The sequence below is a fragment of the Typopeltis vanoorti genome, chromosome 5 (assembly GCF_054136105.1).
Source record: "Typopeltis vanoorti isolate ZY-2024b chromosome 5, IOZ_Tvanoo_1.0, whole genome shotgun sequence".
NCBI lineage: Eukaryota > Metazoa > Arthropoda > Arachnida > Uropygi > Thelyphonidae > Typopeltis > Typopeltis vanoorti.
Window position 1 is genome coordinate 576,671 of NC_143553.1, and position 15,060 is coordinate 591,730.

At 41.3% G+C, this 15,060-nt stretch overlaps 1 protein-coding gene across 1 annotated transcript in view; it reads right to left on the reverse strand.

The window, feature by feature from the left end:
* Positions 1-3,418, reverse strand: part of LOC150106178 (protein phosphatase 1 regulatory subunit 3C-like) — a 30,105-nt gene extending 26,687 nt beyond the window's left edge. The window contains exon 1 of the mRNA XM_090393022.1: positions 3,211-3,418. The gene's annotated coding sequence lies outside the window, so the exon portion shown is untranslated. The remainder of the gene's footprint in view (positions 1-3,210) is intronic.
* Between the last annotated feature and the right edge of the window lie 11,642 nt (positions 3,419-15,060).

A 15,060-nucleotide genomic window follows, 5' to 3' on the forward strand; every position in this document is an offset into this window, starting at 1 on the left:
TTGTGTGCATTATCAAAGTCATCTACCCAAATAGCTTCATCTTCTTTCCCATTATTTCAAGCAAAAATTACCAGTAATTTACAAGACTTGAGATATAATGAACAATCCTTCACAAATGACTAATGAGAAATAAAAGCAGAGTGCGAAACAGGCAGCAATGTAGGCCAGTAGAGCAGCTATGAAGAAGTGCATATGACTGGTGCGGTATTAACAAAAGACCGCGCGAACCAAAGTTAAAGGCAAGCCAACAGTTGAGTTGAAATGCTAATCCTCTTCAATCGAATTCCATAATATCTGGAACCCATTCACTATATATTTCTTAGTTTTAACACGTTCACGGTGGGGGGGTGTCAAGCAAAACCGTATGTTGCGCCGACAACATATGCTTTTTGCTTGAGTCTATACAGCAGTTTCTGTTGGAGGAGAGATGTGACATTAGTCAGCACCGTTTTTATTCCAGCTGTCTGTAATTGAACTATTTGTTGAGAAATATATTACACAGACTGCAAATGTCTGTGTACCTTATTCAGTGATACAATAAAACTACTTTTTCTTGCATCTTCAGTGTAGTGAAGCTGTTGGGAAGGACGTGTCGTTTACCGTAGGGAGCTAGTTGCTATCACCAGGACGTGAACGTCATGGCGATAGTAACCAATTTGAGTAGGAGAATACATAATATATAATTCATTGAGAAACGTATATGTTTAAAATAGTTATTTTTTTCTTAATGCTTCCATGCGTTAATGATGCATATCGAAAACTGCCACATACCCTCCCTCCCTGAAGACCTTTCGCGTACTCCGGGGGTACGTGTACCACACTTTGAGAAACACTGCTCTAGCGTATGATTTCCCGAACTATTTGCCCATTCGCGGTGGGCTAAAAGCCGCAATGTTTATACTTTTGTTGGGAGAATTCACTTCAGCTTTAAACTTTGGCTGATAATTTTAATTATATTAAGGAGTAACCCCATAGTTAAACCAGTTCTGCACCACTTTGGCTTGACATCGGATGAGTCGCAGCTCATTTATCTACCAGTTTTTTTTCTCTCCCGTTTCAGATTCTTAATGTTCTTCCTACGGATCACCTGAGGAGAAAATGCCGTCGTTTCCACAGTTATCTGATGCTTTCCCGTTATGGATGAAAACATGTACTAATAAATGCAACTGACGTTTTTGTAAAGAGTCGAAGGCACACACGATCGCATCCCCCCCCCCCACCTTTTATGTTATTTAATTTTTTTTTTTTAATGATTTCTTGTACATGGACAGGAAAGAGCAGTGCACAACTGCTCAGATTAGCACAAGACCGCAGTTTGTTCGCCAAGATGGTCGCTGACCTTCGATAGAAGATAGCACAATAAGAAGTAGTAGTAGTAGGGTGATCTGTCGCATTGCCTTCTTTTTCTCTGGTTCGGCTAGAGTGAACCTGTTAGCAGGATAACGACCAAACTCCTTTCAGGCTGTCGCTCTTCCGACTATTCATTGTAAGCCTTCGAACACTACGGCTGGCATAAATTTCCCGATTATTTGAAAAATCTAACTTTTTTTTTTTTTTTTTTTATTTTTGCGAAGGACCGCAACTGGGCCGATGACTAAGATTCTGCTTAGTTTCTTATTCTACCGAAGGAATGGTAGTCGCAAGCCACAGCTGCAAACTCGGCATGACAATCCACCAGCAACCAACCAACGGGGTGGTTCTGTTCTGGAACCTAGCGTGTGAGGTAGAAAATTAACGCGCGCCATTTCCTGTTTATTTTTGCTGGGTTTAAACGCAAACAGGACGGCCACTCGATGAAGTTTGTAGCGGAAGAATGCAGCAAAAAAAATAAATAAATAAATAAAAATCATGCGACATTTAATTTTCAACATTTCAAATGCTGCCGACATTGGAGTTGTTTTGATTTGCACGTGACAGTTTCCTGTCCTTCCTCCTTTATTTGCAATCGTGTTGCTTAAGATAATCATCTGACATATTTGAATAAATTAAATGTGCCCGTGTTGCCATCCAGTCGCAGCGCTTTCAGACGCTCTCCAGACATCACGTGATCAGTCGCACAAAGTCAAGCACGATCGTATTTCACCGCGAGATCTACCTGACACACACTTTCGCTGAATGTGTTTGCCTTGGAATCGCTGCGAAAACGTTTTGCTTTCAAACGGCGCACCCCCCTTTCGGCATCCACATTGCAGGAAGTTCATTCAGGCAGGTCAGGAGGAATCGAGTCGCTTATCAGTCGCAGTTTACTTTGTGGCCAAATCGCAAAGCAAATTTTGAGCCTTCGAACCGAATTACGCCTCCGGGTGTGCGTGTTTGCGGTTAGATCACCAACTCCGTGCATTAGTCAGAGGATTAGTAAGTAAGCCTTCCTAAACAGTAGAAAAATCCGATTCTCTCCGTAATTCCACTTACGAGGTTTAGTTTAAAAAGGCTGGCGAAGATTAAGCATCTTCAGAAAACCAAGTGCACTTCGCTCCTCGAGGAGCGAAGCAACTCAAATACCGTCATAATTGTCGAGCTTTTATTTGAAGGGCCATTAAAAAGTAAAAATTACTTGTTGATTCGGCGGGGGAGATACGAAGTTTCCATTCTACGCCAACCGCCGATTAGGAGTTTTCTTCATTATTGCAGTTACGACCACAATGAGGGAACTCCTTGAAATCGTCAACGAGCATCGCTCCTCCTCAATGCACACGACCTGCTGTTTGTATTTACGAGCGAGATCCACACGAACTTAAACCACACGATGCGGCACTTCAGTAGTATTTCTTAAGACAATTCGGTTTTCTCATTCTGTTCTCTTTTCGATTTCCTACGCAGTCTCGCAGTAGAATTAAGAAATGCACAATTCCACCTCACATCAAAACAATTCGATTGGATATCGTGCAATCCTGACAAAGCGTTTAGTTAAGCCAAATGTTCTGGGTTTTTTCGTGTGCGTGTACTAATAAGCTGTCGTGTGACGAACAACGATAGCAAATCTAAAAGCGAACACCCTCGGTTTTTGAGTAGCCCCGCTGTTCCAAGAAGCACATCCTTTCTTCCTCCTTCAGGTACCGAATGCTTCAAATATTCACTCCATAAATGAAATTGATGAGCGATCAATAAATATTTTAGCGACACCCACGCGATCCACAACAACACATTTTGCTTTATTTACTTAGAAAACAGTTTTAAAACTTCCTCGTTTTTGAAACGCAACTCACTTACCGGTAAGCAGACGTGGACCGACCTTTTTGGTTCTTTCAGGAAATCGCAAACATCTCAAGAAAAGACGAACAACACTGAAACTGCCCTGTACGCGAGAGCGTCGCTATCTCAGCTTCCCTCGCTTCGCCACCGGCAACATGTGCTTGACTCTGGCGCGTGGCCTCACTCCGAAGCTGGAACGACATCTCGTGTTCACGTGAAACGCTTTCGTAACCAATAGTCGGAGCGAAGTGGCTGCTGATCAACAGCCTCCGCTTCACCTTAATCATATTCTTGACCAATGCGGGGTGCGCAACTGGCGCGATTCCCGTTAAGGGGACACTCGAGCACGTGCGCTGGGAAATGCTAACACGCTGGGTTTGTGCCTATTTTTAGGGGTCGTGCTATGTGTGGTGGTGCGAGAGCCTAATTTCTTCCCGTAGAGACACCGTCTAGGCCTATTTGTGTAGCGCATGCAAACACGCGAGTTGCTTTTATTCAGCGTTTCAAAGCGCAGTCAAAACAACTTGAGAGACTTGGTTACAACTAAATCCCCACAACAGCGGCAATTACAATCCCCCCCCCCTTCCATTCGGGTTACTTTGAACGGATGTGCTTTTTAAAGGCATTCTTTCAAGATTGTTGGACTTTGCATGTCAACTTTACACAGCCTTCTTCCTTCCCCCCCCCCTTTTTTTTTTCTAATCAGGAAGAAAGAAAAACAGAATTTTGAAGGTCCAAATCGACAAGCGTTAAAGGTCATCTTAGCGGGAACACAAATGGCGCACGTTTCCTAATTTCACTTCGCTCTGAGGAAAGTTAACGAACGTTTCCAAGAAACGATTACTTCTTTCAAAATATTATTTGAAATTCAGCCCATTCTTTCAAATTCATCATCCCCCCCCCCCTCGCAACTCACACTGCAGAAATAAGAGGGGAAATGTTCAGCCAAATCGCAGTAAAGAACCTTCTACGTGATAATTATGTTAAAAAAAAAAAAAAACCGAAATACATTCGATAAGCGAAAAATTAAAGTGAATCCTATTCAAAAATATTAAAACAAGGTGTTAAAAACAGAAGTATATATCTAACTCGCCCCCCCCCCCCCACACACCACCACAGTACTGCTAAACCGACATCGGATACTCTACTCGATCTACGACTGCTGGAAGATTCAATTCGCAACTTCTTATCGTAGCCGTCTTTGGCCTCAGAAGACTTCTTTTTTTTTTCTTCCCACCACCATAAAAACGGATCTCATGTAAATACTTTCAGGGAGGGAAAGGGTATTCCGTCCCCGCTTTTCTGCATCCAAAGGGACGAGCTAACTTGACACCGTTTTCGTGTGGTTTCCACCGAGTAACAACAACGCCTGAACATTTCTTGGCTGTCTCCACCAACTGCGTTTTGTATGTTCGAGGAAGCGACCACAGTGGCTCGCTCGAGACAATTTACCCTCTTCAAAACCTACTTCGAATGTCGCCGGGAGACCTGTCTCGTACGGATGAGGCTGGTTTCGTGAACAATCAACGTTCTGAGCAAATGCCATCACCCAAATCGTCGCTACCAGAAGGGACAAGTTAACGCTCTTGCAAACACATCGAGTGTGTCCACTCGACTAAATATGAAAAAATAAAATGAAAAATGGACTAAAAATGAAATTAAGGAATTTTTTGCACCCCTGGGAACTCTTGCATTGAAATAGCACGACGAGTGCAAAGAACTGTCATTGGATTTCTTCCTCTCCGAGAGAGAGAGAGAGAGACTGGTATGAAATGGTGCAGTTTCCCCAAGGGGCAGACAGGGTGAGGAAGCATTTTCGCATGCAGTGCAAACACACGACGTAGAAATGTCACATTCTGATTTCCGAAACTTCGCAAGCAGCTTTGCTTGGCCCAGTGGTTAGCGTCTCCGCTCTTTAACCGGATAGAGCGTAGGTTCGACTTCCAATGCGGGTACAGATGTTTGTGGATGTCTTTCGGTGGGGAGACTAGTTTCTTCACCCGATGTGAGACCCACCCTAATGGAGAAGGGCTGTTGGGTGGGGAAAAAAATTCCATGTCTGGTTCGTTTGGAAATGTAGGGCAGTTTCAGAATGTGGGATTTTCACTTAACTGTGAAGAGTTTAGCTGCGTTTTAATTCACTGTGGTCACTCGAACTCCTTTATTTCTATGCGTTATTTATTAGATCAGAATATTTTTTTCTTCGACGTTTTGCACACTTTCATTGTGAAACCAGAATTCACCTGATTTTTGGACGCAAAACCACTCGAAGAATTACAGAAAATTATGAGCTACTTTTAGTTTGGAGACTTCGCTTCATTTAAAAGAAAGCACACTGTTTTAAAGCCGAACACAGGACCATGCTGGCCTCCTCAGTTGGCACTGAGATGTTGGTCTCTCTCTCTCTCTCATATAAGTCAGTGGCAAAAGGGCATCTTCTTCCACAGCTGATGGATTGCGGATGCTGCTTTGAGTCATGTTTGGACTTCGCTTGCTCCTCCGCAAGCATCTCGAGGTCTTCGCATTCTCGTTAAGTGTTCATCCGTATTGACCGTATACCAATTTTTGCATCGTTTTCACATCGTTTGCAGAATTTTACGGAGTCCTCACTTTAAAAAATCAAACTAAAAATAAATACATGAAACTTTTTAGTAGATTTGAAGACGGATGAGTTATTTAATTTTTTTTTCCTTTTCCGATTTGTTCACTAATCGCTTTCAACTAAATCGACAAAACTTGGGTTTTATTTCACGCATGCAGCCCATTTTTGAAACAGACCCTCTGGAAATGTGCGTAATTTCCAGTTTCAGGCAACGAACGAGGCTCTTCAGAAATGTAATGCTTAAAATACTCGACTGCGGCCAAATTTTAATTCATCTGCTCTGAAAATATTCCAGAAATTCGTAATCTGCGGACTTCCGCCCTTCCTATTCCACAGGAAAGCAGTCAACACGTGCATCGAGGGACTTCCACTCGGAAGTTGTGCTAATGCTGGCTCTTGGTCTGTTTGTTGGTTGCGTTTATGGCACTGCTAATAACGAAAAAAGTCTGCAGTAAAAATAGCGCCACAGTAGGCGCCGAAACTCAGTGCAGAAGGATGCACGTGCTACGATATCTGGAGTGTGTGTATGTGTGTGTGAGAGAGAGAGTACTCGCAGAAGCAGCACCTTAAAATGGATTCTTTCAGTGATGCAGATTACACGTTGCGAACCTCGGAACAGTTTCTCGATGTTTGAGAGGTTCCGCTCTTAGAATTCCTCCAAGCGACTCGCAGAGAAGATTTCGCACTATCTTCTACCAGAACACAAAGAACATGGAGGAATCTTTTGTCCACCAAATTTGGAATTGTGCTTTCGAAACGTGTAAATGATGTTCTCAGTACTCCACAACACTTCTTGAGCTCAGCAGTGAATAAAGTCTTACTTTTCTCGAGTGTTTTGATAATATGGTGATACACCACGTTATTAAAATGGACAATTAGAGGATCTCGTTTATTTATTTATTATTAAAACACTAAATAAGAATGCAACTGAAAATCTAATACAACAGACGCAGCAAATATTTAGAACAATAAAACTGATAAAGAAGAATTAGTAAATTATGACCTATAGAAATAGCAATTGTACGATATATATATCCTACAATTATTTTCCAAGTAACATTGAGATTGGTAGTTAAAGAAAATACTTAGGAGATAGAATAAAGAACAGAAAATGGAAACAGATTAGAAAAAGGTGTGCAACCAAGGTTCTTAGCCATACTGGTTACTATAAAAATCAATGTAGGCGATTCGATCCCTAAGAGATTTTGCCTAATGATTGAAGCATTACATAGAACGATTAGAACGATTTTTCTATAATATGCGTTTAAAAAGGGATTGGAATGGATTGCCTTTGCATGTTGTGCAAGCAGTGTGAATGAATTCAAAAATAAGTCTGATAGCTGGTGAGTGTAGTATGTGGCCTCCCTCGATGAGTCTCTGACTCCCTGGAGGTCTATCGATATGGAGGCATAAATACTTTTCTGATTTTTTTTATATTTTTTATTAAACTGCAGTTGCAATCTTGAGTACCCGTACAATATGTTTCACATCATTTTATAGTTATATCGTGATCTAGCTTATCTGTGAAGGTAAAATATAAAAGTGTTTACTTCTCTCAGTATTAATTTTAAGTTGATCCGATTAATATTTCATGGTTGATCCGATTTCTTAATCCTCAGGGGGAACGTGTCAGTATAGCTTTGCATTAGGAACCTCCCCCCCCCCTCCAATCTACATATTCGGTGCGATAATGAAGTATCGCGTCATGTCAGTGTCACGTGATTCTGCTATAAATGGGCACATCTTTCCTCTGTACGTAATCAGTAAACGTTTTCCAGTAACGTAAACCAATTTGACTGCGAGCAGATGGTTAGGGCCCGCAGGACAGGTGCCAGTATTTCGGAAACAGCCGCACTTGTTGGTTGCTCCCGTACTACTGTATCAAGTGTGTACCACGACTGAATTAACCATGAACAGGCATCCAGCAGAAAGGCTCACATTGGTCAGCCGCGTGGAGTGGATCCTAGAAGTGATTGCACAGTTGGGGTTCAAGAGGCCGGTGGAAGTGATGTTATGGTCTGGAGCTTTTTTCGTGCCATGCCCTAGGTCCGTTGGTTATATTTCCACAAACACTGAATAGTGAATGCTACAGGGACCTGTTAGCCGTTCATCTCCATCCATATCTACAGATCTACCCCCGACCACAGTGCCATCCTTCAACAGGTCAACGCACCTTGTCATCCGGCTCGTACAACTACTGAATGATTGGAGGAACACGACAACGAATTCGTTACATTGCCTTAGTCCCCCCCCCCCAAACTCCCCTGACTGTAACCCAGTTGAATGTGTGTGGGATATGCTAGAACGGGGTGTGAGAACTGCTGATCCTCCTCCATGGAATGAAAGTAAACTGACGGAGTTTCTACCGCGGACATGAGTCGAGTTGCGCATGGATGTCGAACACCCCTTGTGGAATCTGTTCCTAGGCGTTTGCGAGTCGTGATTGCACAGAAAGGTGGACCAACGCGTTATTAGGTGGGTGTTCCTAATGCAAAGTTAACTAAGTGCATATTATTAATGCCGTGTCGTCAGAAAATGATATCATTTTACCAAAACGTTTGTATTCACACGGATCATTTCCATATATATATATATATATATATATATTAAAAATACGATAGATCCAACCGCCGAACATTCCAGGATTCCGTATTTTTATTATTTTTGTTGCACTATGGAAGGTTCCATATCTGATATATTGTTTTCGGTTATTTAAATAAGATTTGACCCCATCTTTTGTGAGGGCTCTAATTGCCATACGTAGACACCTTCAAAAGGAGTAAGTCGTGATGCACACAGTCGAACACTTGAGATATATCAAGGAAAACGGCCGCTGTGTTCATTCTTTTATTTATTCCACTATAAACTTGGAACTCCAATATCGCTTTTTCCGTATTTAATACCGATAGTGATTAGGCGCGTAGAAGGATGTGGGATTTTAAGTAGTTTTAATATTTCTTCCCATTAAGATTTCAATAACCTTTGTGACAATAGATAATATTGATTGAGGTCTGTAATTTCTGTTACCTTCTTTAAATAGCCGAAGTGAAAAAGCAACCTCTTAAGTGGCCTATAATTTCCTCGTGTTCAACGCCTTTGTTTATAATACCGGTAAGTGTAAAGAACTTCAACTTACGGTTAACTATATAGCTTTTGAACATTTATATTATCATATCCCATCCCCCCCATCTTTTTTTTAATCATATTTCTACAATCTTCTCTTTGTCCTCATGTACTGTATATAGATGCATTGAATTCTTTATCCATGGAAGGTGACTTACATACTTTGTTCTGTGTGTAGTATCAAAATCACTTCTACCGTAGTCAGCGTAGGGTTTATTCATTTCGTTAAGAACACAGGTGATATCTTTGCCTTCTGGGAATTCATGTTTCATTGCCAATTATGGTGTCTACTAGCCTCCATTTTCTACTTTTATCCTTCATATAAGAAATTATATTTATAAGTTCATCAGTAATCCAATGTACTTGACGACCCTTTTTTTTTTTGCATGTTTTCTTTTGAGATTTGTTACCTGCATATTTAATCATTTTGATGAATTCTTCATTTCGTTGATTTTTATGTATGAGATCATCGTGTAATACTCTGAGCACAGCTCATATCCGTAGTATTCGGTAGAGAAAGATACAACAGCATATAGTGATGACCTGTTATATTGCCGAGATAAACAGCACAGGATACCTCGTTGGCATTTTATTTCATAGAAACATGCGATCAATACAACCTTGCTGAATTGTTTGCTTCTCTTATGTTGCCATCTAGTCGAAGATAATATATTTTTTTATCTTCGTTAATATTCTTACATTTAAATCAGTTAAAAATATATCAACTGAACATCATGTGCATAACAAGTATATTCATTGCTGTGTCATATTCGAGTTTATATAGAGGACTAGTATTTTTTTTTCAGCGTTAATCTGCCTGAACAGTTATAATTGCGTCAATCGTGAAAGGTATCGTAATTAAGAAGAGAATATCAATCAAAGTATTTGATTCATATTTCATTTAACACTAGAATATCTATATTCTAGTATTAAGAAAGTGAATATTAATTTTTGAGAAGAGCAACATCAAATGATCGAAATTTGCCTTAGTGATCGAATATTTACATACTATAAATCCACGTGGAATAAGTTTCAAGTACAATCAAAAACACTTTTTAACAGACAGATTATAGTTTTTACGGTTGGTGTAGCACCTATAGAAAATTAAATATTCATGTAGAAAGTTTTTTTACCTTGGGTATAATATATGTTAAAGATACCAAGTTATTTTAAACCTGCTTTTAATGCTTACTTGGGAAATGGAGTAAAACCAGGTTTAAAATAGCTTGGTTATCAACATAAAGTTTAACACAAAGTATTCCTGTTTAAGACCTTGTGGAGAGTCATCCAGTGATCCAAATGGCGAGAAACTTTTCAGGAATACATTGTGCGTCATGCAAAAGCAATACCTGACAGAGGGAAAGTAGTTTGGAAACTCGCCACTAGGGGGTGCTGTATGACGTAACGAATGTAGATGTAGTAATTTTTCTGTGTGTGTGTAAGAAGAAGACAAGCATAAAAAAACGTAGCTTTATTCACTTTCATGATGCATTCAGGCTATATGGTTCAACGAGAGCCCTTCCCGCTATGCCCCAAGCTGCGTGTGTGTTCAACGTCAGAATCAAGCTAGTGGATTGATGCTACGCACATGCTGCGTCATGCAGTCTTTCAGAGCTGGCAAGTTATCAGGATGATCCCGATAAACCCAGTCCTTGAGAAATCCTCAGAGCCACAAGTCGCACCGGGTCAGATCAGGTGAAAGAGGCAGCCATGCAGTGAAAAAAGCAGGGTTGATCATTCTGGCTTCCCTGAAATGTTTTCGACGAACCTCCTGTACGGATCAGCCGATGTGTGGAGGGGCCCTTCTCCTGCATGAAAATGACTAAATCCATGCACAGCGCTGCTGTAGCTGTGGCACAACAGAATTATTTATCATATCTCCATACTTCTCGGAAGTAACTGAGCAAGTCCTAGGACCCGATTCAAATGGTCCAATGCTAAAAGAAGCTGTAAAACACAATAACTTTGGGTGAAGGCAAAGGAATCTGTTGAATTGCATGTGGGTTTTGCGTACCTCATACCCGGCAACTATGGGTATTCACAACTCCGTTCAGGTGAAAGTGAATTTCGTCTCCCCACAAAATCATCCACGGCCAAGCAGCGTCCAACCCCACTCAAGCAAGGAATGTTAAAGCAAATGCCATCAGTCAACTTTCAAAGTCCTGCAGGCGCAACTCCTGTGTCAGGGTAATCTTGAATGGGTAGAAATTCAGAATCTTCCTCAGAAGTTGGTGCAAGCGCATTCATGTGTCATAATAAAGCACGTGCAGTGCAGGAACCAACGCTACTATTCATGGCCTACTCCACAACGAAAGTAGCAACTTCATTCAATGGTGAACTGATTGGTTTGCGACCTCTGTCAGGTATAACTCCCAACGATTTCGTTTCTTCAAAACGAGATTTGTTAATGAGAAGAAATTCGCGGAGTGAAGCAGCAGTGTTGCAATTGTTTAGGTAGCACAGCTTCACGAACAAAGCACATTGGGACAAGCTTAGTTTAAAGAGTAAAGAAAGACTAAATCCATGCACTAAGAAGACTAAATCTTCATCATCGGCCTGTTTAAATAAAATAGGTAAGAGAACCTCTATAAATTAGAGGAAGAGGGGGATGGAGGTGTGGGCAGAGGAGAAATAGGAAAGTCAAGGGGGATATAGAGATGAGGAGGGGGAAAGGCTTCAGCTAATGATTTTCATCTTTCTAGCACTGTGCTATCAGATGTTTAACTTTTTCACGATCTGTCCCACAGGTCTGTTGGATAACCCCGCTCACAGGAACAACCAGTTCCGGGACAGCAAAGGCCAACTCAGGGTCAACCGCCTAGAGTTGGCCTTTGCTGTCCGGGTTCACATCCAAGTTGATCCTCTTGGAAAACCTAGAACTAAAACCTGAAATAAATTGACAACAGATGTTATACATGCCACTTCTGATGTTATAACGAAGAGACTGTGAACTTAATGACCCCTTCCTTTAAGCTGTTCAAGGATGGGAGGAGAGAGCAGCAGATGGACTTGAATTTCTGTTCACTCATAGTCTCTTTCTCGATCATCAGGATATGTCATGTAGTTTCGTTAGAACAGTAGAGCACGATCCAAAAGATGTCTGTCCAGCTCGGAGAATTGATGTTTGATCGTTTTTTCAGATGTGATATTTGATCTCGTTTATCAAAATGATTAGTAACCTCTGTTTGGTGGTGGGAACTGCAGGAAGATGACTTGATCCTGCATTAAGAGTGGGATGCAAAGCACGTCACTGAACCTTCTCCGGGTGTTTTTGGAGATTGGGCACTCGTAGAAAGGGTGCTCCACATTATTCACACTCGGGGAGAAGTCGCAGAAGTGATTTCTGGTGTTGTGGAACCCCGCAGATGTTAAAGTTGACTGGAAGGCTACGGCATGCTATTCTACATGTCACGTCCTTTCGCGTCGGATAGCCACGATGTCTTGCTCGGCGACCAACAGGATGTTGTTGTTGGTCCCTAGATTCGGGATGAACCACTGTGCAAAATCCACACGAGGCCGGTAATCTGCAGGTGTCAAGGCGTGCACCCTCTGTGCATGGCAGGGATGTAATCGTTCGTCTCATAGAACTCGCCACACCGTCGAATGGGGCACACGTACTGCATGAGAAATTGCTCGCGTGCTACATTCGGGACGATCGGCAACCCTACGTAGAATTTCCTCTCTAACACGTGGCGTCCTCACACTCCTTGCACGCCCTGTATCCTGCATGCCGCTGACAAAGGAGCCCATTTCGCACAGATACCGGTGTAATCGCTGCAAGGTTTTACTATCAGGCACGCGTCTGGTCGGAAAGCGCTCTCGGTACAGTCTTTAGGCTTCCCTCGCATTCTCGTAAATGAAATGCATGTCAGCCGCCTTCTCCTGATTTGTGAAAGAATCCATCCGTTCTGTACTCCAAGGTAGAAATAACGATGTCTTCAAAAACCAGCGCTTATAAGTGTTCACTGGAAAGCGCCCTCTAGTGCTTTCCAGTGAACACCGCCTGAGTTCGGACCATGCATTGCATGACGAAAAGTGCTTGTTTAGCTGTGTTCTATTACCCCTTAAAGTTTGACCCAAGCGTTCTGAATCACCCTGTATAACTTCTTTTTTTAATCGACTGAGGGTGGAAAAGATAGGAATATCATTTCTTGAACCTAAAAAATTGGAATCTGCAGTGCCATGGTCACACTCCTCCAAATTCTTCGTGCAATTTCACAGTAATACAATAGATAGTCAATTGTTACTAACCTCCTCCGCATATTCTGCAGGCTGGTGTTTTTGTCTCTCTGTTTTTGAATAGATTCCACTTTACTGGAATTCCTCCTTGACCGATTCTCCATGACAGGTGTTGATGGATATATGTGTATCTTGCTCAGATATGGGAAAAAATTAATTGTGTTGGCACTCAGCTTTGGTAGTTGATGATCTTGGTTTTCGAAGATCAACCAACACCGGTCTTTGTCCTTGATGTTAATGCCTTTACTTGCAATTTCTTTTATTACTGTGCAAATGTCTTGGTAGTAGTGCTGTCTTGTTTCGGCCTTAGGTCCTTTTATAGTTGTCCGTTCCAAAGATCCGCAGCGAAAAGTCTAACTGGTATTGTAGAGTGCTTAGATGATCGGAATCCAAAATGTTTTTCATGATACTGTCCACAGTATCATGAGGGTGATTAAACATCGGTAGTTCCGTACCTTCTTTATTTACCGGAAGGTAAAGATGACAGCGGTTTACTGCCTGGGTTTGGTGACTGCAAAAGAAGGAGAGCAGCGACTCGTAGAGGTCTTCTTCAATGGCTTCTGAGGCATCAGTTAGTTGTAGAACGTGCATAATTGCTGGCATTGCTACCACTTTATAACAATTGCTTTTGCTCAGAAGGATAGGTGACCAGTCACTAAGAGAGTCTTGTACCAGTTTATCTATTGAGGTACATGGCATCACCTGGAATGGCACTCCCAAAATGGGGTCTTTGCTGGGTGTTATCTGAGCATATTTTAATAGCAATCAAAATAAGAAACTTACTTAAATTGAAGAACATACACAGGATCAAAAACAGAATACCGGCATCCACTGAGAGCCCCCTAAAAATGATTAAAAAATCTGATAACAGTGAAAGACTGAGATGCAAGGAGCGGGCGAAGGTAGATAAGACGAATGAGTAGAAAAACTTAGGTCTGGTTCCTAAAGAGGACAACAGCTGGTAGACTTCTGCCTTTATGAAAACTTATAATCGGAAATGCTTGCTTTAATGTACACAAAAAGAAGATGCACCCAGAAAAACCGAAGCGACAAAAAATATCCAATCGACTATACATCAGCATGAAATAGACATGAAAATCTAGTAGAAAACAAAACACATCGAGTTATCTAGGAGCTGATGTCCATTCTTGCTCTTGAAAGCTATGCTTCAAAAATTGAATAAAAAGGAAAGTAGACAGAAATGGAAACTAATGCTGGATCATATAAGAAATAAGTCCCGAGAACAAATAAAAAATAAAATAAACTGCCAAAGAGTTGAACCACGTAGACAACAGAATGCCAGTAGGTGCGTAAAAGAATTTACGAAAGAAGTAAAAGAGAAGAAGAACGAATGAAATACAGAAATAATAATAATAATGAAATACAAGAGGGCAGAAAGAAATAATAGCGGATCAGAAAGGAGAAGAGAAAATACTGCAGCTTAAGTGCACGGAGTTTGAGGCTCTTGATAACAAAATAGAAAGAAAGAACTTGCACAAGGAAATAAATCAAAAGAATTAGCCAAAAGAACAAAGAAATAAATACACACACACACAGTTAAAGGTAAGAGTGGGGAAATGCTTGAAGGAATGCTCACAAGGAGGAGGAGAGGAAGAAAACATGCGGGAAAAGACAGCTATGACCTAAAACGGGGACACTCAAAATGGACTCTTATTGTCATTTCAAAAGAGGAAGGAATTTGATACCACACTGAATTCTCTTTCGCACAACAAGGCACTGGAACAGATGATATCCAACAGGAATGCTAAAAGCTGGAGGAAGGAGTTTTCTCAGCAAAACTAAAGGAACTCGTGAGCAGAATTTACATTGAACGCAGTTAACTACAAGATCACTTACCGTGGCAAACGAAAAACCCCAGAAAAACAGTGCTATCATTCCCAGAA